This window comes from Triticum aestivum, chromosome 4D, assembly GCF_018294505.1.
Source record: "Triticum aestivum cultivar Chinese Spring chromosome 4D, IWGSC CS RefSeq v2.1, whole genome shotgun sequence".
Lineage (NCBI taxonomy): Eukaryota > Viridiplantae > Streptophyta > Magnoliopsida > Poales > Poaceae > Triticum > Triticum aestivum.
In genome coordinates this window covers 478,438,807-478,462,190 of record NC_057805.1, presented here as the reverse complement: position 1 = coordinate 478,462,190, position 23,384 = coordinate 478,438,807, and the positions used below count along the sequence as shown (strand labels likewise).

The window sequence follows — 23,384 nt, the reverse complement described above, 5'->3', positions numbered from 1 at the left end:
AAAAATGTCTTTGTCACAAGCTCCTCACTATCCTCCTAATGTACCTTCCATTATTGCATCAGGGACACATGAGATAAACGAGCATCAGAGGGTCGAAAATCAATTTATGGTCATGGTGTTTCTTATGCATCACAACACCAGAATATACCAAATACAAGAATTGCATTAAATCATTCATAAACAAAACCGCATCAATTGGTCGGGAAATATCGACTGATTGTAAGGTATCAGGGTCAACTGAGAGTTCAAACACAAAAGTCTGCAAGTGCTTGTCATGTAATCCAAAAAAGGCTAAAGGACAGCAAAACATGATGTGGTTAGAAGTTGCTTTATCCCTGCAGAGTTCACAGTCACGTCTCTTGGTCACATACAATACTTTCAGTTGCTTAGATGACTGAATTGTATTTTACACAATCCTTTTTTAGTTTGTTTGGCTTCAGTACTATCCTCTCTAACCTAATAGTGAACATCCTATGATCCATGTCTTTTTACCAATTATAAAACCCAAATATTTCAGAGGTTGGGAACCACACATGAAGGTAAATTTTGACAACAATAAATGCTTTTCCATTTGAGTCTTGCCCATGCAGAATGACAGCTATTAGGATTTAATGCTAGACTCAGCAACCACATGTGAACAAAATGCAATCAACATAATAAACATCGCACATGCACGATGGACTCTAGATCAGAAAACCAAGGGTGCATCAGCAAACTAAGGGTGCATGTGTCTTTATTAATTGATTTAAATCCACCAAGCTAGCTAAAGTTGTAACTAAATTTATATTTGTTTATTTGGACATGACTAATATCTGTACCCTACCCAGTGTAGTGGATAACATACATACACCACTAAAACATGTCTCTAATCTCCATACTGAAACGTACTCATAATTGTAACACTTGCTTCATAAGGAAAACATTAACAAAGTACTTTGCCTCCAAGAATAAATCAAATGATCAATAATCAAGCCATATCGTAATTACCTAGAGCTATGTTCAGATACTTGGACAATCCACAAGGGTGGGCTGAGGTATATCCTTTGAAAGAAAATGGTGCCATATCAACCAACATATTATTTTTCAGGTCAAAAGTTATTGGCCATGTCTTTATGTTTTAAATTTTGAATTTACACAACAAGTAAACAACATCATCACAATCACAAGTCCATCTCAGGATAGGGTGAGATGCTTGCAGGTCCTTAAGTGTCAACTCTCTTGCATAGGTATCACTCACGGTCAGGTCAGGCAACAAACATAGAATGACTTGGGTAGTCAACAGAGTTTTCCTTGTCATAAGTCATGAATCCCTTGCTCCAATGGTCCCAAGAAGTTATTTTTTACCATGTCATGGCCATCCACCAAATTTCTTTGGGGTTTGTCAAGTAGTCTGACTCATAGAGTGTATCCATGTCATGATACGACCTTTCATCAACATCTGGTCTTTCATATTTTTCTATCTCGCTAACTTGATCATACCATTACTATATGCAACATTCCGAACCGGCCTCACAGACAATTTCACGTTGTCCTTGTTGCCACGCATCACCTTAGGAATTGTGATGAAGTGTGCCACAGACATTTTTTCGAGCACGTTGCAGAACATAATCCCCATCCAGAGATCAACCCATCCAAGCTTCTCCAAAGTGAATCACATTAGAAGCTATAGACAAGCTCATCTGTGCTCTAACATGGAGCGATAGCTCCACCTGTGGCACTTTGCACCTCTAAACCCAGATCCTGGAGGAGGAGATATGGAGGTCAAAACCCAAGGGATCGGTGAATAGCATAGGGCGGCCAGGACAAAGAGGCTGTCATCATCATAAGGCAGGACGTCGAGATCCGAGGATGTGAGGATGAATAGGTAGGGACCTAGGAGCAGGCACAGTGATGACACGGGGATAGCCTTGTAGACGAAGTGCTCGTGCCGCCCTCTAAGGACGGGCAGGAAGAAGATGGAGAGGACGAGGAAGTCCTTCTCCATGAAGACGATTTTGGGCCTGCCACAACCGGCTTCCTTGAGGCCAGGGCAGTGGATGCACAGGTAGGAGCCTATCAGTGAAGCAGACGGTGACCTAGACAATGTGGCCGCGCTTGAGAAGAACTCCGCGGTGGTGGCATTCCTTACGTCGACGAGGTACACCAGCAGCTCGAGGAACACCAAGCGGAGGGAGGGGATGCGGCTTCACGATGCAGGTGCGAAGGGGACCCGCATGACATGGAGAATATCTTGCTCATGTCCTCTTTGCTGCCGAAATCAAACATCATGCTCGGGCGGCGATGATCGATGGTTGGACTAATCAGGGTTCATATCAGATTTGGGAAGTGGGAGTTGTGGCCTGTGGGCCTCTTGTGAGTGTTGAGGGAGGTTGGTTGGGGATAGCTGGAAATAAAATCTTGATAGAAGGAAACAGGTAATAGCCATACATTTCCAATGTATGCCATGTACCGATAACACTCTAGCCGAGCATGTAGAAAAAAATTAAGCTTACTGGTAGATTTTAGCATACCAAGGAAAACAAACACACAAGTAACAGTTCTCAGTAGCCAGAATAGGGTGACGTCCAAGATCCAAAAGCAGGCGAGTACCATGTATTAGCAAAAACAACATCAATTTTATCTTTGTTTTCATACAGAAGGTGGGATCATTGGGAACGGTGCGGCACACTAAAGTGTCAAATACACAACAATAGGTACATGACTAATATTAGATATGAGCTAGAAAGAAATATAGTTTTCTAGACACTCAAAGCACATGCTGAAGAAAATCTAGGGCCAGTGGCAAACCAAAGCAAGCAAAATATGTTGAACATGAGCTCCTATCAAGGTCATCCTTTGTATGCTCTGCATCACCACCTTCCTCGTCAAAGGCCTCTTCTTGAATCGTCCCATAGGTGCCCTTCTAAATGACATCCCTTCTCTTCTAGTGAATTCTCCAGTCATTTTCTCCCATTTCAATTTTTGGCCCCATGATGGTGCCAAGCCGTCGACCAAAGGTTGCGTCGGGGATCTCTCTGGATCGTTGCCCCACCCCTAACCCTGAATCTCCTGTAAATTTATACCCATCAATCCATCATACATCCGAAGACACAAAAAATACTTTTTTGGAAATCTCATACTTCACTATTGGTCTCCAACAAACTGAACCAACCTCCTCTGGAATCAGTGCATGCTCTTTCTTCTTCCATGGAAAAGCAGCGATTATCTTCACTTGAGTTGGAGATTGAGCATACCACATCTACTGCTCTGGCTGGAGGGGAGTCTCTATCAAATTCTTGTGCATGTAGTGGCAACCATCCCTCTCAACCTCCTATCTTGGAGGCCAAATTTGTTATCTTTGGATGCATATCCTTGGCAAGCAGGTCTTCAGTGTCGTTTAGCTTATTTTAGGAGGCCACAACCTGCTTAAGGGGCATATTCCTCTCCGGTGCATGTTGTTCTAAAGGATCCTCGGTGTTGATGAGATATTTATCCTCTATGTCCAGAAGTTGCTAGAAGAAGTCGTCTTCATCCTCCTTTAGGTTGCCGGCCATCATCTTCATCTCCTGTGTTCGGCTACGGGTCCAACTCGATGGTGATTTTTTGCGGCGAGGATTTGAGGTGGAGCAGGGTCGGTCGACTCTCCCAATGTTTGGTAAACATGTGGCCCTCCACGTGCCCTCTCCCTGCGTGGTTGAGTGGCATGTGTTATCTGGGGCAATGTAATAATTTGTTCCTTGGGGTATGTATTCACTTCTTTTAATCAGTGGCAAGCCTTTTATTTCACCGGTTAGTAAAAGGGAAATCCATTTAAGAGACTGCAAAACTCACATCATCACATGATGACACTGAATGCACTAGAATGGAGGACACCATCAAAATGACAAGGAAATTAGTCATAAATTCATCAAGATGAATCAAGCTCATATGCCCAATGTCATAATACTAAAAGATGTCTCTAGAAATAACGAAAAGGCAAGTTAAAGTTTCCAATGTGTTATGGAAACATATGGATCTTACAACTTTCCAGAAAATATGGAAATTTGAGTGTTCTACCAAATACAAAGGTATGCACTTATAGTTGCTAGTCTTCCATTCCATTTATGTGTACAACACAAACAACCATGATTTTCTTATCGAATGGAAAGTACGCACGCCATTCAACCATCTATGTGTAGATCTACTTAGTTTACATTTTTTTGCAAAAAAAGGCAAGATAGTCATCACACTCGAGCCATAGGCATAAGCACATGGAAAGTTGGAAAAAGAAACCCATTGGTACACAATGGACTATGTATGGAGGGTTCTTTTTGCAACAGTGTTGACTTCCTCCTTGTTTCCTTGCTTTCAAAAAATAACAATAATTAATGGTTTTTTGGTCCATTCAACAAGGCTGGAACCAATAATCTTAAGGGCAGAACCAAAACTCATTAACTATTATTGTTATGTTGCACGCAGGTTTTTAGAGGAGTTATTTTCTTTGAAAGGGTGCCCATTTGATCTAATCAGTCGAACACTTTGCTTCTATTGTGATCGATCTGTTGCCACTTTTCTCCCAATCAGATGACATGGCAGCAAAATCAAATTTTGTGGAAGTTGAATCAACTGCAATGGCAGAAGAATCCTCGACTTCTAAATACATTGTGTATTCATGTAGACACACAAAATACTTTGCATTCTAGCAGTTAACATGCACCCCCCCCCCTTCACAAGGGTGTTGTTTCGAGTCCCATCAAACATGCACTAATCTTATATATATTCTATAAACGCACTTTTGAAACAATTAACCATATCCTTGTGTGGTAATATATATTGTCCACAAAATCCTTGTATCCAAAGATCTTGGTGTTGTAGTGCTTATAAAGCCCATTGCTTAACCCTCGCATTGCGGATTCAAGTCTGATGGAACACGCAACCTTTTAAATTTTTTCCTTCACCCAAACAGAGGGAAACCGATGTGCTGATCGAATTGAGCCGAAGCAATTTCAAAAGTCATAGCTGCAAAAAAAGTCAGTTGCGACGTCGACATTGTTGCAAAAAGACCTATGTAGAAAAATAGTCTGTTTACAAGCAATTAAAGATAATATGACATGGCCACGTGATCAGTTTTCCGTCCGAAATCAGTTTTGGCCTTATTTGATAAAATTAATGATTTTATGGCCCAAATGTGACCACCTTCCACGTTGTTAGTCTATAGTGCCCAATCAATTTGAGTTAATGGAATAATGGCGCATTTCACTCAAATGAAAAGTAAACTACGCCAAAAAATCACCAAAATGAATCAAGCTCATATGCCTCTTGTCATAATACTAAAAGGCGTTGCTAGAAATAACTAAAAGGCAAGTGAAAATTCCAAGATATTATGGAAAAATATACAACTCTGCGCTTTCAAGACAACGTATGACAAATGGAGTGTTCTACCAAATAAAAGGTATGCACTCATAGTTGCCAGACTACCATTTCATTTATGTGGAGGAACACAAACAACCATAATTTTCTTGCCAAATGGCAAGTACACACGTTATTCATGAAACTATGTCAAGATTTGTTTCTATTTTATTTCATGAACACAAAAAATAGGCAAGATATTTATCACAATTGGGATTCTTATTCATACACACATGTGAGGTTGGAAACAGCAAACTTAGTGGGACATGATGGGCTATGTATGGAAGTCAAGCTTGCTCGGATGAATTGACTGTGCCATAGCAAATAGGCATTGTGATGTATGCCCAATGAGCATTGCTCAAATCAAGCCACTGATAAGTGGCATGCATGAGAGCCGCATGTGTATTCGTTAAGGTGGGACTTTATGACAAGCGATAGCTAAGAATGTACCACCCATATAGCACTAGAGAGGTAGAGAGATGGAGAAGTGGGGTTTTGCTATTTTGTGTAGTGGAGCAAAATGAACCATCACACCCATGAGAGAATACCAATACTTCTTACTGATATATGTATTATCTCTTGTGGCATTTTTCTCGATGCTTCATAATTTCTTCATGTTTAATTTTCTAAGCTATTATACCAAACATTGACAATGGTACACACAAAACACCTAGAATGTAAGATATACTTTCTAAACCATGTTGGAGAGTTTCTTCGAACCATGCAAGAGAGTTGCATGTGATTTAACTAAGAAAGAAGATGATACAAATCCAAAGAAGCAACAACCATACAATATGCCAGAGAGGCACGACACTTGAAACAAACATAAGAACCTAACCGGCCTTAGGATAGGCAACCCAAGAGTTGATGTTGTGCAACCAAGAGATGACTAAAACCAACATACAAGTAAAATTACAACACAATGCAAGAAAGCAAGAATTGTCCACAGCTAAGGCGTGGACACCAATCCACTATAAACCAAACAATGTGACTACCATAGCGACGACAATGACAGTGACTGAAGCACATGTAATAGATGGACAAAACCACCATTAGCCTTGAGATGCCACCACTTGTGTGATCATATACACCATGTCACCAAGCTAAGAATCTAGTGTTGGGGATCGTAGCAGAATTTTAAAATTTCCTACGCATCATCCAGATCCATCTATGGAGTATACTAGCAACGAGGGGAAAGGAGTGCATCTACATACCCTTGTAGATCGCGAGCGGAAGCGTTCTAATGAACGGGGTTGATGGAGTCGTACTCGCCGTGATCCAAATCACCGATGACCGAGTGCCGAACGGATGGCACCTCCGCATTCAACACACATACGGAGCAGCGACGTCTCCTCCTTCTTGATCCAGCAAGGGGGAAAGAGAGATTGATGGAGATCCAGCAGCACGACGGCGTGGTGGTGGAAGTAGCGGGATCCCGGCAGGGCTTCGCCAAGCACAAGCGGGGCGGAGAGGTGTTGCAGGGGGAGAGGGAGGCGCCAAGGGATAGGGTACAGCAGCCCTCCCTCCCCCCTATATATAGGCCCCCTGGAGGGGGGCGCCGGCCCTGGAACCCATCTACAAGGGGGGCAGTGGCCAGGGGGGAAACTTCCCCCCCAAGTGGGGCCCCCCCACCCCTAGGGTTTCCAACCCTAGGCGCAGGGGGAGGCCCATGGGGGGCGCCCCAGCCCACTAAGGGCTGGTTCCCTTCCCACTTCAGCCCATGGGGCCCTCCGGGATAGGTGGCCCCATCCGGTGGACCCCCGGGACCCTTCCGGTGGTCCCGGTACAATACCGATAACCCCCGAAACCTTCCCGGTGGCCGAAACTGGACTTCCTATATATAATTCTTCACCTCCGGACCATTCCGGAACTCCTCGTGACGTTCGGGATCTCATCCGGGACTCCGAACAACTTTCGGGTTTCTGCATACTAATATCTCTACAACCCTAGCGTCACCGAACCTTAAGTGTGTAGACCCTACGGGTTCGGGAGACATGCAGACATGACCGAGACGCCTCTCCGGTCAATAACCAACAGCGGGATCTGGATACCCATGTTGGCTCCCACATGTTCCACGATGATCTCATCGGATGAACCACGATGTCGAGGATTCAATCAATCCCGTATACAATTCCCTTTGTCAATCGGTATGTTACTTGCCCGAGATTCGATCGTCGGTATCCCAATACCTTGTTCAATCTCGTTACCGGCAAGTCTCTTTACTCGTACCGTAATGCATGATCCCGTGGCTAACTCCTTAGTCACATTGAGCTCATTATGATGATGCATTACCGAGTGGGCCCAGAGATACCTCTCCGTCATACGGAGTGACAAATCCCAGTCTCGATCCGTGCCAACTCAACAGACACTTTCGGAGATACCCGTAGTGTACCTTTATAGTCACCCAGTTACGTTGTGACGTTTGGCACACCCAAAGCACTCCTACGGTATCCGGGAGTTGCACGATCTCATGGTCTAAGGAAATGATACTTGACATTGGAAAAGCTCTAGCAAACGAACTACACGATCTTTTGTGCTATGCTTAGGATTGGGTCTTGTCCATCACATCATTCTCCTAATGATGTGATCCCGTTATCAATGACATCCAATGTCCATAGTCAGGAAACCATGACTATCTGTTGATCAACGAGCTAGTCAACTAGAGGCTTACTAGGGACACGTTGTGGTCTATGTATTCACACATGTATTACGATTTCCGGATAACACAATTATAGCATGAACAATAGACAATTATCATGAACAAAGAAATATAATAATAACCATTTATTATTGCCTCTAGGGCATATTTCCAACAGTCTCCCACTTGCACTAGAGTCAATAATCTAGTTACATTGTGATGAATCGAACACCCATAGCGTTCTGGTGTTGATCATGTTTTGCTCTAGGGAGAGGTTTAGTCAACGGATCTGCTACATTCAGGTCCGTATGTACTTTACAAATATCTATGTCTCCATTTTGAACACTTTCACGAATGGAGTTGAAGCGACGCTTGATATGCCTGGTCTTCCTGTGAAACCTGGGCTCCTTGGCAAGGGCAATAGCTCCAGTGTTGTCACAGAAGAGAGTCATCGGGCCCGACGCATTGGGAATCACCCCTAGGTCGGTAATGAACTCCTTCATCCAGATTGCTTCTTGCGCTGCCTCTGAGGCTGCCATGTACTCCGCTTCACATGTAGATCCCGCCACGACGCTTTGCTTGCAACTGCACCAGCTTACTGCCCCTCCATTCAAAATATACACGTATCCGGTTTGTGACTTCGAGTCATCCAGATCTGTGTCGAAGCTAGCGTCGACGTAACCCTTTACGACGAGCTCTTCGTCACCTCCATAAACGAGAAACATATCCTTAGTCCTCTTCAGGTACTTCAGGATATTCTTGACCGCTGTCCAGTGTTCCATGCCGGGATTACTTTGGTACCTTCCTACCAAACTTACGGCAAGGTTTACATCAGGTCTGGTACACAGCATGGCATACATAATAGACCCTATGGCCGAGGCATAGGGGATGACACTCATCTTTTCTCTATCTTCTGCCGTGGTCGGGCATTGAGCCGTGCTCAATTGCACACCTTGCAATACAGGCAAGAACCCCTTCTTGGACTGATCCATATTGAACTTCTTCAATATCTTGTCAAGGTACGTACTCTGTGAAAGACCAATGAGGCGTGTTGATCTATCTCTATAGATCTTGATGCCTAATATATAAGCAGCTTCTCCAAGGTCCTTCATTGAAAAACACTTATTCAAATAGGCCTTTATACTTTCCAAGAACTCTATATCATTTCCCATCAATAGTATGTCATCCACATATAATAAGAGAAATGCTACAGAGCTCCCACTCACTTTCTTGTAAACACAGGCTTCTCCATAAGTCTGTGTAAACCCAAACGCTTTGATCATCTCATCAAAACGAATGTTCCAACTCCGAGATGCTTGCACCAGTCCATAGATCGAGCGCTGGAGCTTGCATACCTTGTTAGCATTCTCAGGATCGACAAAACCTTCCGGCTGCATCATATACAATTCTTCCTTAAGAAAGCCGTTAAGGAATGCCGTTTTGACGTCCATTTGCCATATCTCATAATCATAGAATGCGGCAATTGCTAACATGATTCGGACGGACTTCAGCTTCGCTACGGGTGAGAAAGTCTCATCGTAGTCAACCCCTTGAACTTGTCGATAACCCTTAGCGACAAGTCGAGCCTTATAGATGGTCACGTTACCATCCGCGTCTGTCTTCTTCTTAAAGATCCATTTGTTTTCTATGGCTCGCCGATCATCGGGCAAGTCAGTCAAAGTCCATACTTCGTTTTCATACATGGATCCTATCTCGGATTTCATGGCTTCTAGCCATTTGTCGGAATCCGGGCCCGCCATCGCTTCTTCATAGTTCGAAGGTTCACCGTTGTCTAACAACATGATTTCCAGGACAGGGTTGCCGTACCACTCTGGTGCGGAACGTGTCCTTGTGGACCTACGAAGTTCAGCAGTAACTTGATCCGAAGCTTCATGATCATCATCATTAACTTCCTCCCCAGTCGGTGTAGGCACCACAGGAACATCTTCCCGCGCTGCGCTACTTTCCGGTTCGGAAGGGGTGACTATCACCTCATCAAGTTCCACTTTCCTCCCACTTAATTCTTTCGAGAGAAACTCTTTCTCCAGAAAGGACCCATTCTTGGCAACAAAGATCTTGCCTTCGGATCTGAGGTAGAAGGTATACCCAATGGTTTCCTTAGGGTATCCTATGAAGACGCATTTTTCCGACTTGGGTTCGAGCTTTTCAGGTTGAAGTTTCTTGACATAAGCATCGCATCCCCAAACTTTTAGAAACGACAGCTTAGGTTTCTTCCCAAACCATAATTCATACGGTGTCGTCTCAACGGATTTCGACGGAGCCCTATTTAAAGTGAATGCGGCAGTCTCTAAAGCATAGCCCCAAAATGAGAGCGGTAGATCGGTAAGAGACATCATAGATCGCACCATATCCAATAGAGTGCGATTACGACGTTCGGACACACCATTTCGCTGAGGTGTTCCAGGCGGCGTGAGTTGTGAAACGATTCCACATTTCCTTAAGTGCGTACCAAATTCGTGACTTAAATATTCTCCACCACGATCTGATCGTAAGAACTTTATTTTCCTGTCACGTTGATTCTCAACCTCACTCTGAAATTCCTTGAACTTTTCAAAGGTTTCAGACTTGTGTTTCATTAGGTAGACATACCCATATCTACTTAAGTCATCAGTGAGAGTGAGAACATAACGATATCCTCCGCGAGCCTCAACACTCATTGGACCGCACACATCGGTATGTATGATTTCCAATAAATTGGTTGCTCGCTCCATTGTTCCGGAGAACGGAGTCTTGGTCATCTTACCCATGAGGCATGGTTCGCACGTGTCAAATGATTCGTAATCAAGAGACTCCAAAAGTCCATCTGCATGGAGCTTCTTCATGCGCTTGACACCAATGTGACCAAGGCGGCAGTGCCACAAGTATGTGGGACTATCGTTATCAACTTTACATCTTTTGGTATTCACACTATGAATATGTGTAACATCACGTTCGAGATTCATCAAGAATAAACCATTGACCAGCGGGGCATGACCATAAAACATATCTCTCATATAATAGAACAACCATTATTCTCGGATTTAAATGAGTAGCCATCTCGAATTAAACGAGATCCAGATACAATGTTCATGCTCAAAGCTGGCACTAAATAACAATTATTGAGGTTTAAAACTAATCCCGTAGGTAAATGCAGAGGTAGCGTGCCGACGGCGATCACATCGACCTTGGAACCATTCCCGACGCGCATCGTCACCTCGTCCTTCGCCAGTCTCCGCTTATTCCGCAGTTCCTGTTTTGAGTTACAAATATGAGCAACCGCACCGGTATCAAATACCCAGGAGCTACTACGAGTACTGGTAAGGTACACATCAATTACATGTATATCACATATACCTTTGGTGTTGCCGGCCTTCTTGTCCGCTAAGTATTTGGGGCAGTTCCGCTTCCAGTGACCACTTCCCTTGCAATAAAAGCACTCAGTCTCAGGCTTGGGTCCATTCTTTGACTTCTTCCCGGCAACTGGCTTACCGGGCGCGGCAACTCCCTTGCCGTCCTTCTTGAAGTTCTTCTTACCCTTGCCTTTCTTGAACTTAGTGGTTTTATTCACCATCAACACTTGATGTTCCTTTCTGATCTCCACCTCCGCTGATTTCAGCATTGAATATACCTCAGGAATGGTCTTTTCCATCCCCTGCATATTGAAGTTCATCACAAAGCTCTTGTAGCTCGGTGGAAGCGACTGAAGGATTCTGTCAATGACCGCGTCATCCGGGAGATTAACTCCCAGCTGAGACAAGCGGTTGTGTAACCCAGACATTCTGAGTATGTGCTCACTAACAGAACTATTTTCCTCCATTTTACAGCTGAAGAACTTGTCGGAGACTTCATATCTCTCGACCCGGGCATGAGCTTGGAAAACCATTTTCAGCTCTTCGAACATCTCATATGCTCCATGCTTCTCAAAACGCTTTTGGAGCCCCGGTTCTAAGCTGTAAAGCATGCCGCACTGAACGAGGGAGTAATCATCAGCACGTGATTGCCAAGCGTTCATAACGTCTTGGTTCTCTGGGATGGGTGCTTCACCTAGCGGTGCTTCTAGGACATAATCTTTCTTGGCAGCTATGAGGATGATCCTCAGGTTCCGGACCCAGTCCGTATAGTTGCTGCCATCATCTTTCAGCTTGGTTTTCTCTAGGAACGCGTTGAAGTTGAGGACAACGTGGGCCATTTGATCTACAAGACATATTGTAAAGATTTTAGACTAAGTTCATGATAATTAAGTTCATCTAATCAAATTACTCAATGAACTCCCACTCAGATAGACATCCCTCTAGTCATCTAAGTGAAACATGATCCGAGTTAACTAGGCCGTGTCCGATCATCACGTGAGACGGACTAGTCAAGATCGGTGAACATCTCCATGTTGATCGTATCTTCTATACGACTCATGCTCGACCTTTCGGTCCTCCGTGTTCCGAGGCCATGTCTGTACATGCTAGGCTCGTCAAGTCAACCTAAGTGTATTGCGTGTGTTCCGAGGCCATGTCTGTACATGCTAGGCTCGTCAACACCCGTTGTATGCGAACGTTAGAATCTATCACACCCGATCATCACGTGGTGCTTCGAAACAACGAACCTTCGCAACGGTGCACAGTTAGGGGGAACACTTTCTTGAAATTATTATAAGGGATCATCTTACTTACTACCGTCGTTCTAAGCAAATAAGATGCAAAACATGATAAACATCACATGCAATCAAATAGTGACATGATATGGCCAATATCATTCTGCTCCTTTGATCTCCATCTTCGGGGCGTCATGATCATCTTCGTCACCGGCATGACACCATGATCTCCATCATCATGATCTCCATCATTGTGTCTTCATGAAGTTGTCACGCCAACGATTACTTCTACTTCTATGGCTAACGCGTTTAGCAATAAAGTAAAGTAATTTACATGGCGTTCTTCAATGACACGCAGGTCATACAAAAAATAAAGACAACTCCTATGGCTCCTGCCGGTTGTCATACTCATCGACATGCAAGTCGTGATTCCTATTACAAGAATATGATCAATCTCATACATCACATATATCATTCATCACATCTTCTGGCCATATCACATCACAAGGCACATGCTGCAAAAACAAGTTAGACGTCCTCTAATTGTTGTTGCAAGTTTTTACGTGGCTTGTATAGGTTTCTAGCAAGAACGTTTCTTACCTACGTAAAACCACAACGTGATATGCCAATTTCTATTTACCCTTCATAAGGACCCTTTTCATCGAATCCGTTCCGACTAAAGTGGGAGAGACAGACACCCGCTAGCCACCTTATGCAACTAGTGCATGTCAGTCGGTGGAACCTGTCTCACGTAAGCGTACGTGTAAGGTCGGTCCGGGCTGCTTCATCCCACAATACCGCCGAAACAAGATAAGACTAGTAGTGGCAAGAAAAATTGACAACATCTACGCCCACAACTGCTTTGTGTTCTACTCGTGCATAGTAACTACGCATAGGCCTGGCTCATGATGCCACTGTTGGGGATCGTAGCAGAATTTTAAAATTTCCTACGCATCACCAAGATCCATCTATGGAGTATACTAGCAACGAGGCGAAAGGAGTGCATCTACATACCCTTGTAGATCGCGAGCGGAAGCGTTCTAATGAACGGGGTTGATGGAGTCGTACTCGTCGTGATCCAAATCACCGATGACCGAGTGCCGAACGGACGGCACCTCCGCATTCAACACACGTACAGAGCAGCGACGTCTCCTCCTTGATCCAGCAAGGGGGAAGGAGAGGTTGATGGAGATCCAGCAGCACGACGGCGTGGTGGTGGAAGTAGCGGGATCCCGGTAGGGCTTCGCCAAGCACAAGCGGGACGGAGAGGTGTTGCAGGGGGAGAGGGAGGCGCCAAGGGCTAGGGTACAGCAGCCCTACCTCCCCCCCCCCCCTATATATAGGCCCCCTGGAGGGGGGCGCCAGCCCTGGAACCCATCTACAAGGGGGGCGGCGGCCAGGGGAGAAACTCCCCCCCCCAAGTCAAGTGGGGCGCCCCCCACCCCCAGGGTTTCCAACCCTAGGCGCAGGGGGAGGCCCATGGGGGGCGCCCCAGCACACTAAGGGCTGGTTCCCTTCCAACTTCAGCCCATGGGGCCCTCCAGGATAGGTGGCCCCACCCGGTGGACCCCCGGGACCCTTCTGGTGGTCCCGGTACAATACCGATAACCCCCGAAACCTTCCCGGTGGCCGAAACTGGACTTCCTATATATAATTCTTCACCTCCGGACCATTCCGGAACTCCTCGTGACGTCCGGGATCTCATCCGGGACTCCGGACAACTTTCGTGTTTCCGCATACTAATATCTCTACAACCCTAGCGTCACCGAACCTTAAGTGTGTAGACCCTACGGGTTCGGGAGACATGCAGACATGACCGAGACGCCTCTCCGGTCAATAACCAACAGCGGGATCTGGATACCCATGTTGGCTCCCACATGTTCCACGATGACCTCATTGGATGAACCACGATATCGAGGATTCAATCAATCCCTTATACAATTCCCTTTGTCAATCGGTATGTTACTTGCCCGAGATTCGATCGTCGGTATCCCAATACCTTGTTCAATCTCGTTACCGGCAAGTCTCTTTACTCGTACCGTAATGCATGATCCCGTGGCTAACTCCTTAGTCACCTTGAGCTCATTATGATGATGCATTACCGAGTGGGCCCAAAGATACCTCTCCGTCATACGGAGTGACAAATCCCAGTCTCGATCCGTGCCAACTCAACAGACACTTTCGGAGATACCCGTAGTGTACCTTTATAGTCACCCAGTTACGTTGTGACGTTTGGCACACCCAAAGTATTCCTACGGTATCCGGGAGTTGCACGATCTCATGGTCTAAGGAAATGATACTTGACATTGGAAAAGCTCTAGCAAACGAACTACACGATCTTTTGTGCTATGCTTAGGATTGGGTCTTGTCCATCACATCATTCTCCTAATGATGTGATCCCGTTATCAATGACATCCAATGTCCATAGTCAGGAAACCATGACTATCTGTTGATCAACGAGCTAGTCAACTAGAGGCTTACTAGGGACACGTTGTGGTCTATGTATTCACACATGTATTACGATTTCCGGATAACACAATTATAGCATGAAATAGACAATTATCATGAACAAAGTAATATAATAATAACCATTTATTATTGCCTCTAGGGCATATTTCCAACATCTAGTAGCCCGATGTTGTCAAAATGACAACCATCCATGTCGTAGAAGGAGGCCCAAGGTGTGGACATGTACAAACCCAGGTGGAAGGTATGGGAAAGAACAAAAGACGAAGCTATCCAAGATCGGCAATAAAGCTAAACACAATGGATGGGGTGGGAAAGTTTGGATCGCATCCTCAATCTGTCCGAGCCAAAGAAGGAGGGGGTTGAACTACCAAAAAATCCCACACCACTGGTATACCGGCGACTGACATGCGACAAGCCAACACTATCACGGCTCGTGGTCAACGAGAAGAGACATATGCCAATTGAAGATGAGATGTGGTGAGGTGGGACCGCTAGATCTTACAAAGGCACTTTCGATCTAGTTAAGGACGACCGACAGGAGAGAGAGGCATGATAAGAGGAATGACTAGAGTGGGATGGGAATGTACATGGACAAACGAAGGAACTGATGCCGCACCACAGCATTTCTACAGTCCACCGCTTATCATGTGTTTGGTAGGCTTTGTGAGGCTCATGCAGGCTTTGGGGAGCCAAATTGGCCCATATTTGGATGCCTGCTTTTACTATTTGGCCTACATGGCATGACAATTAGAGCACCGTTCGGCCTACGTCTAGAGGAACAGCCCAATGAACTGCTTCCAATGAGCTAGGCCCGAGCGATGTGAGCGGCCACACATGGTTGCAGGCGGCTGCACGTGTGGGACCCGCGAGAGGCACCGCATTATTTCCCGACGTGGCACTATAAATCCCGTCACACATTTCTCAATGCTCGGTCTCCCCTCCCTTCATTCTCACCAGCGGTAGTGACCATCGTAGGAGGCAAGATCTGGATGGCAAGCACCAGCGGCACATACCGGCTTCATCACTGATTCTCTCTCTCCCATACGCCTTCGTCAATGGAGGTATGCCATCTCTCCACACCTTCGAAAGGATCAATTAAGGCATCGTTTACCCATTGATTAAACTTCACACATCGATTAAATGGAGAGTGACCGGTTGTGGCATTGGTTACACTAGGAGAGTTCATTTAAGGCTTGCTCGGTTAGTCCGTACAAGGGTATTCGGAAGGATTTTGACTAAAAGGGGGTTATAATCGATGAGAATCCCTTTATGTTAACTAGACGCGGCAGGCCTAGAGGTGCTTTTTGAGCGGTGGTAACCTTGATGCTGGTACTGTTTGACCTACATCGGCATTGTAGAGGAGCCAGGCTCAGGAAACCTGGCCACCATCTTGGCTGCTTTGGTATTGCCAATGTCCACCATCTCCTCCTCATTATCATCCTCCAGAACAATGGTGGTTGGTGCCACCACAATGGTAGACCTGTACTTGGCCCATCTAGCTCTCTCACCTCGATCTTCCGACTTATCCTCATCCAAGGCCACAACAGTATGTCCACTTGCATAGCACCTTTGGCAGGGTCAGGCTTCATCATCTTTATCTCAGTATTCATTGCCTATGAGAGCACAACTTCTCCTTCCTTGATCATCTCGTCCATGGTGTTGAACCGAGAGTACACCTCCATATACTTCACAAACTTTAAGTGGGCGCCACGCGATCACCCGAGGAGCAGTGTTGTCCATCGAAGGCTGGTGGGGAGGGGTTCATGGTTGTGGAACGATGGTGAAAAAGAGAGTGGGATGTGGAAGAGGAGATGGTAGAAGATGATATGTACCAAACATATCTATAATTTTTGTATGATTCATGCTATATTGCTATCAATTACATACACTTTGGCATATTTTTTATTAATTTTTATTGGACTAACATATCCTATCCTCCACACATCTTGTTCATCTATTAGAGAACCTCATATTTCTTGAGCTTTTCATCCACGATCGACTCTTCATTGAATTTCTCCATGACATCATAGTTGCATAGACCGACTCTGTAGGCGACACGCAAAATGTTGTTTCAAGGACATCCACCTATGATTCGACCGATGCAAAATTATCATGTGTTTGAGTTCCAGCATAGGTTGACACTCGATATAAAATGATATTAAGTTGCAAGAAACAAAACACTTAAGTATTAGTAGTGTAAATAACGTTCAACTACGAGAACCTAATTAGTGAAGTGTTAAAAGTGTAAACCACATAAAATTGCAACAGCTAACTACATAAATGCTAAAGTATAGTCCTTTTGCTAGATTTCTACTAGCTTGAAAGACAAAAACCCAATCTTAAGCCTCTAGAAGTCATCAATAAATAAATGCATCATGTAATTTTCTTATTTGCAAAAGAAGGAACACCTTTATTAACATATCATGTGATAAATATAGGGAGGAGAAACAGTGATGGGGAGGACAAAGGGATAACAAAGAGGTGTTCCATATGAGGGATAAACGGTAGGGACATTTAGTTTTATTACGACACTTTCAGTTGTTCAAGAAATGCTACATGAGATTGATGCTTTGTCCTGGGAGCCAAAGGAATTACCCGTCGGTGTGCTTGTGACAATCAATTTTTTTGTGCCGATGGCCACCAAATTTCATTGGTGCCAGTCTATCATTTGCCTTGCTTCCTGTTCTGTTCATTCAAAAACCTAGCTTTCCTTCCGAACAGCTAATCCTAAACCTAAATCTTGTTCTACTTGCCAGTGGAAAAGGCATGACCCCATGTTTTCTTTCACCTTATCCCTAGAAACATTTGTGGGTACAATCACATGACCCCATTTTTTCCTTCATCATGTGGGCAAGACATGTCTGATTTATTTGTGATGGTTGTATGGGAAAATAAGTCAGCAATTTGCTTCTGATGTTAGAACTATAATTCAATAGCTTTCAAATGACAAACATGGAATTTCTCCCAAATTGGAACTCTTGCCAAAACAAAAAGTCTCGATTCCCTGCATAATATGGTAAAACAAATAGATGATTAGGTCACAAAGCATCAAATATAATGGTGCAAACTATCAAACAAAAACAGTCAATGCAGCATCATTAGGTCACCACCACAACACCTAGATTTTCATCATTGGATTTGTTTCTCGCCCGACTTAGCTCGCTTTCTTGCGGAATGGGTCGAAGAATGTGTAGTAGTGGTAACCCCCCCCCCCAACCATAAACCACATTGTTCCACTTGCACCCATTGGAGCAGATGCCCACTTTGGAGATAGATGTCATGGTCAACTAATCTAGCTCAGAGGAAACAACTTGGTCCATCTGTTCAATAACCTCATCTTTGTTTATCTGGCATCCATGATCAGCTCTTAATTGAATTTCTCCACAGTACCTCAATTGCACAAGCCAACTCTACACGTAATGGGCAAAATGTAGTTTTCAAAGGCACCCTCGTGAAATTACATCGTTACAAACTTCATCATGTGTGCATGAGATCAAGCATAAATGTTGAAAGTATAAACTAGATCAATTGCAAGAAACTAACCAAATAAGTGCAAAAAGTGTAAATGGCATTAACCTACAAGAACCTAATCAGTGAAGTGCTAAAATTGTAAACCACTAAAATGCAACAACTAACTACATAAATGTTAAAAGTGTAAACCTCATAAAATTGCAAGAACTAACCAGATAAATGCTTAATTTGTAAACTATGTTAAACTCAAAGAACTAACCACAAAAAATGCTAAAAGTATAAGCGATGCTAAACTACAAGAAGCTAACCAAATAATGTTAAAATGTAAACCATGCTAGACTATAAGAAACTAATCATAGCAAATACACAAAAGCTAGGGGCTATGCATAACAATGAGGAGGAGAAGATAGGTCTACTAGGGTTCCACTGAGGGACGTACAGCTAGATCAAAACCTGATATGATCACTAATCACCTCGATCTGCTCGATTTAAAAACAGCTGAATCCCATATGTAGGGAAGCATGGATATAATCCAAATACAAAGTTATAAAGTAGAAGACAGATGCTAACCTTTGTATTGGTGGCATAAAGCTCGGATCACAAATCCCATGCCGACATGCTCAAGCCACGCACCGTGTCTATGCAATGGGGGTTGAGTTGATGCTCTCGAGAATAACCATACCTCTATATTCGTTCATGCCATCATGGCCAGCATGCATAGGGCTTGATTGTGTGAGATGTCACAAAGGTAATTCAGGGTGGTGCTTCAAGCGTTTAATAGTATGAATATCCTTGAAGGATTCCTGCGTATCCTCATGGATTGAATCAGGGATTGCGGGCGGAGGAACAATTGATGATGGGGTCTGCTAGGGTAGGGTTTGAGATTATGTTTGAGCGACAAATGGTACTGTCTAGCAGGCTAGGGCTCGAGATTGTGACAAAGTGATGAGTGGTGGGGTCTAGTAGGCTCGGGTTTGTGATAGAGGCAAAGTGACAAGTGGTACTCCAATAGGCTAGGGTTTGAGATTGCAGCGGGATGGGGCAGGGAGATGTGGAACTAGCTTTTTTACTTTGCTGATTTTATCATTTCTATATTTGTTTACACATTTCCTGTACTTACAACATATCACTTGGTCGTGTGAAAATGCATGTGTTAGTGTGGAAAAAATCCTTGAATATCTCCCATGTGCCTCTTTGGTAAGGCATGTTAAACATACGTTGTGGTAGGAGCTATTTATTTGTGCATGCATGTCCAACTGACGCATAACGAATTTGATTTTCATTTACTTTTTGGCCTTTTTGGTCTCGGTTTTCTATTGCCATGCGGTTTATAAGTGGAACAATAAGTTAAATCAATCTTATAAGTAGAGATATTTGTTTAGGTGGTTTGCAACATAACAGGTTCTCTTGCCAAACCTTAGATATTTTAGACCAACGGTACGATTTTTCACTACTTGGTTTTCATGAAAGCAAACCAGACAGACAGGGTCCACAATTGGAGAAACTAAACATACAAAAATATTCGTGATAGAACTACACATAATGTTAAGCTAATAATACTGAAATGGTACGTAGCTAGTCATAGGAACACAAAATAGCCCAATGAATAAAATGGCAATAATAGAGTCTTGCAGAGGACGGACAACAGAAGCTAGGGCCACCATAAAAGATCTCCATGTTTGCATTTTAGGGAAGCTTGAGTTGGCTTTTGACATGATGAGGATGGCGCTCAAGAGCAAAATGTCTTTGTCACAAGCTCCTCACTGTCCTCCTAAAGTACCTTCCATTGATGCATCAGGGACACATGAGATAAATGGGCATCAGAGGGTCCAAAATCAATTTATGGTCATGGTGTTTCTTATGCATCTCAACACCAGAATATACCAAATATAAGAATCCCATTAGATCGTTCATAACCAAAATCGCATTAATTGGTCAGGAAATATCTACTAATCGATTATAAGCTATTGGGGTCAATTGAGAGTTCAGCCACAAAAGTCAACAACTGATTGTCGGATAATCTCAAAAAAGGCTAAAGGATAGCAAAACACGATGTGGTCAGGAGTTGCAATATCCCCATAGAGTTCACATTCACGTCTCTAGGTCACATAGAATATTTTTAGTTGCTTAACTGACTGAATTGTATTTTGCACAAATCCTTTTTTAGTTTGTTTGGATGCAGTACTATCCTCTACAACCTGACAGTGAACATCCTATCATGCATGTCTTTGTTGATTAATTAGAACACCCAAATGTTTCAGAGGTTGAGAACCACACATGCGGGTAAATTTTGACAACAATGAATGCTTCTCCATTTGATTCTTGCCCATACAGTATCACAACTATCAGGATTTAATGCTAGACTCATCAACCACATGTGAAAAAAATGCAATCAACATAATAAACATCGCACATGCAAGGTGGACTCTAGATCAGAAAACCAAGGGTGCAACAGCAAACTAAGGGTGCATGTGGCTTCAGTAATTTACTTACATCCATCAACCCAACTAAAGTTGTAACCAAATTTATATTTGTTCATTAGGACATGAGTAATATGGGAACCCCACCCAGTGTAGTGGATAACCGAGATACACCACTAAACATGTTTCTCATCTCCATACTGAAACATACTCATAATCATAACACTTCCTTCACGAGAAAAACATTAATAAAGTACTTTGACTACAAGAAGAAATGAAATGATCAACATGCAAGCATTAGCATAATTACCTGGAACTATGTTCAGATACTTGGACAATGCACAAGGGTGGGCAGAGGTATATCCTTTGAAAGAAAATGGTGCCATATCAACCAACATCTTCTTTTTCAGGTCAACTGTGTTCAGCCATGTCTTTATGCTACAAAATTTTGATTTACACAACAAGTAAAAAAACATTATCACAATCACAGGTCAAGCGCGAGACAGGTGAGATGCTAGCAGGTCCTTTAATGTCAAATCTCTTGCATAGGTGTCACTCAGAGCCAGGTCAGGCAACAACATAGAATGACTTGGTTAGTCAACCGAGATTTCCTTGTCATAAGCTATGAATCCCTTGCTTCATTGGTCGCAAGAAGTCATTCTATATCCAAGTCATCATACGAACTTTAATCAACATATGGTCTTTCATATATTTTTATCTCGGCAAACTTGATCATGCCATTACTGTATGCAACATTCTAAACTGGTCGCACAAACAATTTTGCGATGTTTGTGTTGCCAGGCATCACCTTAGGAAATGCGATGAATCACGCCACACGCATTTTTTTGAGCATCTTGCAGAACAGAGTCCCCGTCTAGAGATCAACCCATTCGAGCTTCTCCAAAGTGAATCACCTTGGAAGCTAGAAACTAGGTCATCCATGCTCTGACATGGAACGATAGCTCCACCTGCAGCACTTTACACCTCCAAACCCAGGTCTTGGAGGAGGTAAACTCCCAAGGGATCGGTGAATAGCACAAGACAGCCAGGACGAAATGGACGCCATTATCATAGGGCAAGAGGCCGAGATCTGAGGATGTGAGGATGCACTGGTGGGGACCTGGGAGCAGGCACAATGATGGCACGGGGTTGGCCTTGTAGATGAAGTACTCGCGTCGCCCTCTGAGAACGGGTAGGAAGAGGATGGAGAGGACAAGGAAATCCTTCTCCGAGCAGATGATGTTGGGCCTGCCACAACCGTCTTTCATGAGGCCAGGGCAGTGGACACATAGATAGGAGGCTGGTTGGTGATGCAGACGGTGACCTGGACAATGTGGTCATCGCTCGAGAAGGCCTCCGCAGTGGTGGCATTGCTCGCGTGGGTGAGGTATGCTAGTGGCTCAGGGAAGACCTAGGCACGGAAGGGGATGCAGCGTTACGATGAGGGTGTGTCGGGGACCCACATAACATGGAGAAGATCTTTCTCTTCTCCTCTTTGCTGCCAAAATCAAACATCATGATCGGGCGGCAACAATCGGCGCTCGGACTGATCGGGGTTCAGATCGGATTTGGGAAGTGGGAGTTGTAGCCTATGGGTTTCTTGAGAGTGCTGAGGAAGGCTGGGGATAGCTGGAATTAAATTTAGGTAGAAGGAAACAGGAAACAACAATACTTTTCCCAGGTATGTCATGTATCAATAACACTCTGGCCAAGCATGCAGAACAAAATTATGCATACTTGTGAATTTTAGCATATCAAGGAAAACAACACACACAGGTATCAGTTCTCAGTAGCCAGAAAAGGTTGGCGCCAAGATCCAAAAGCAAGCGAGTACCATGTATTAGCAAAAGCAGCATCAGTTTTATCTTTGTTTGCATACAGAAGGTGGGATCTTTGGGAAAGGTGCAGCAAACTTAAGTGTCAAATACGCAACAATAGGTACATGACCAATATTAGCATTTGAGCTAGAAAGAAATATAGTTTTCTAGACACTCAAAGCACATGTTGAAGAAAATCTAGAGCCAGTGGCATGCCAAAGCAAGCATAATATGTTGAACACGAGCTCCTATCATGGTCATCCTTAGTATGGTCTCCATCACTGCCTTCCTCGCCAAAGTACTCTACTCGATTTGTCCCAAAGGTGCCCTTCTAAATAATCTCCCTTCTCTTCTTGTGATTTCCCCAATCATTTTCTCCCATTTCAATTTTTGGCCCCGCGATGGTGCCAAGCATTTGGCCCAAGGTTGCATCAGGGATCTCTCTGGATCGTTGCCCCTTCCCTATCCCATAATCTCCTGCAAAATTATACCCGTCATACCTCCGATGACACAAAAATCCTTTCCGGAGATCTCCTGCTTCACTATTGGTCTCCAACAATAGTGAATTCAACAATCAAAACTGAACCAACCTCCTTTGGAATCGGTGCATTCTCTTT

General features: G+C 44.0%; 2 pseudogenes; both read right to left on the bottom strand.

Annotated features, from left to right (window-relative positions):
- Window positions 1–967: 967 nt before the first annotated feature.
- LOC123097099 (uncharacterized) lies at window positions 968–2,265 on the bottom strand (annotated as a pseudogene).
- Window positions 2,266–20,290: 18,025 nt separating this feature from the next.
- Window positions 20,291–22,465, bottom strand: LOC123100414 (uncharacterized; annotated as a pseudogene).
- Between the last annotated feature and the right edge of the window lie 919 nt (window positions 22,466–23,384).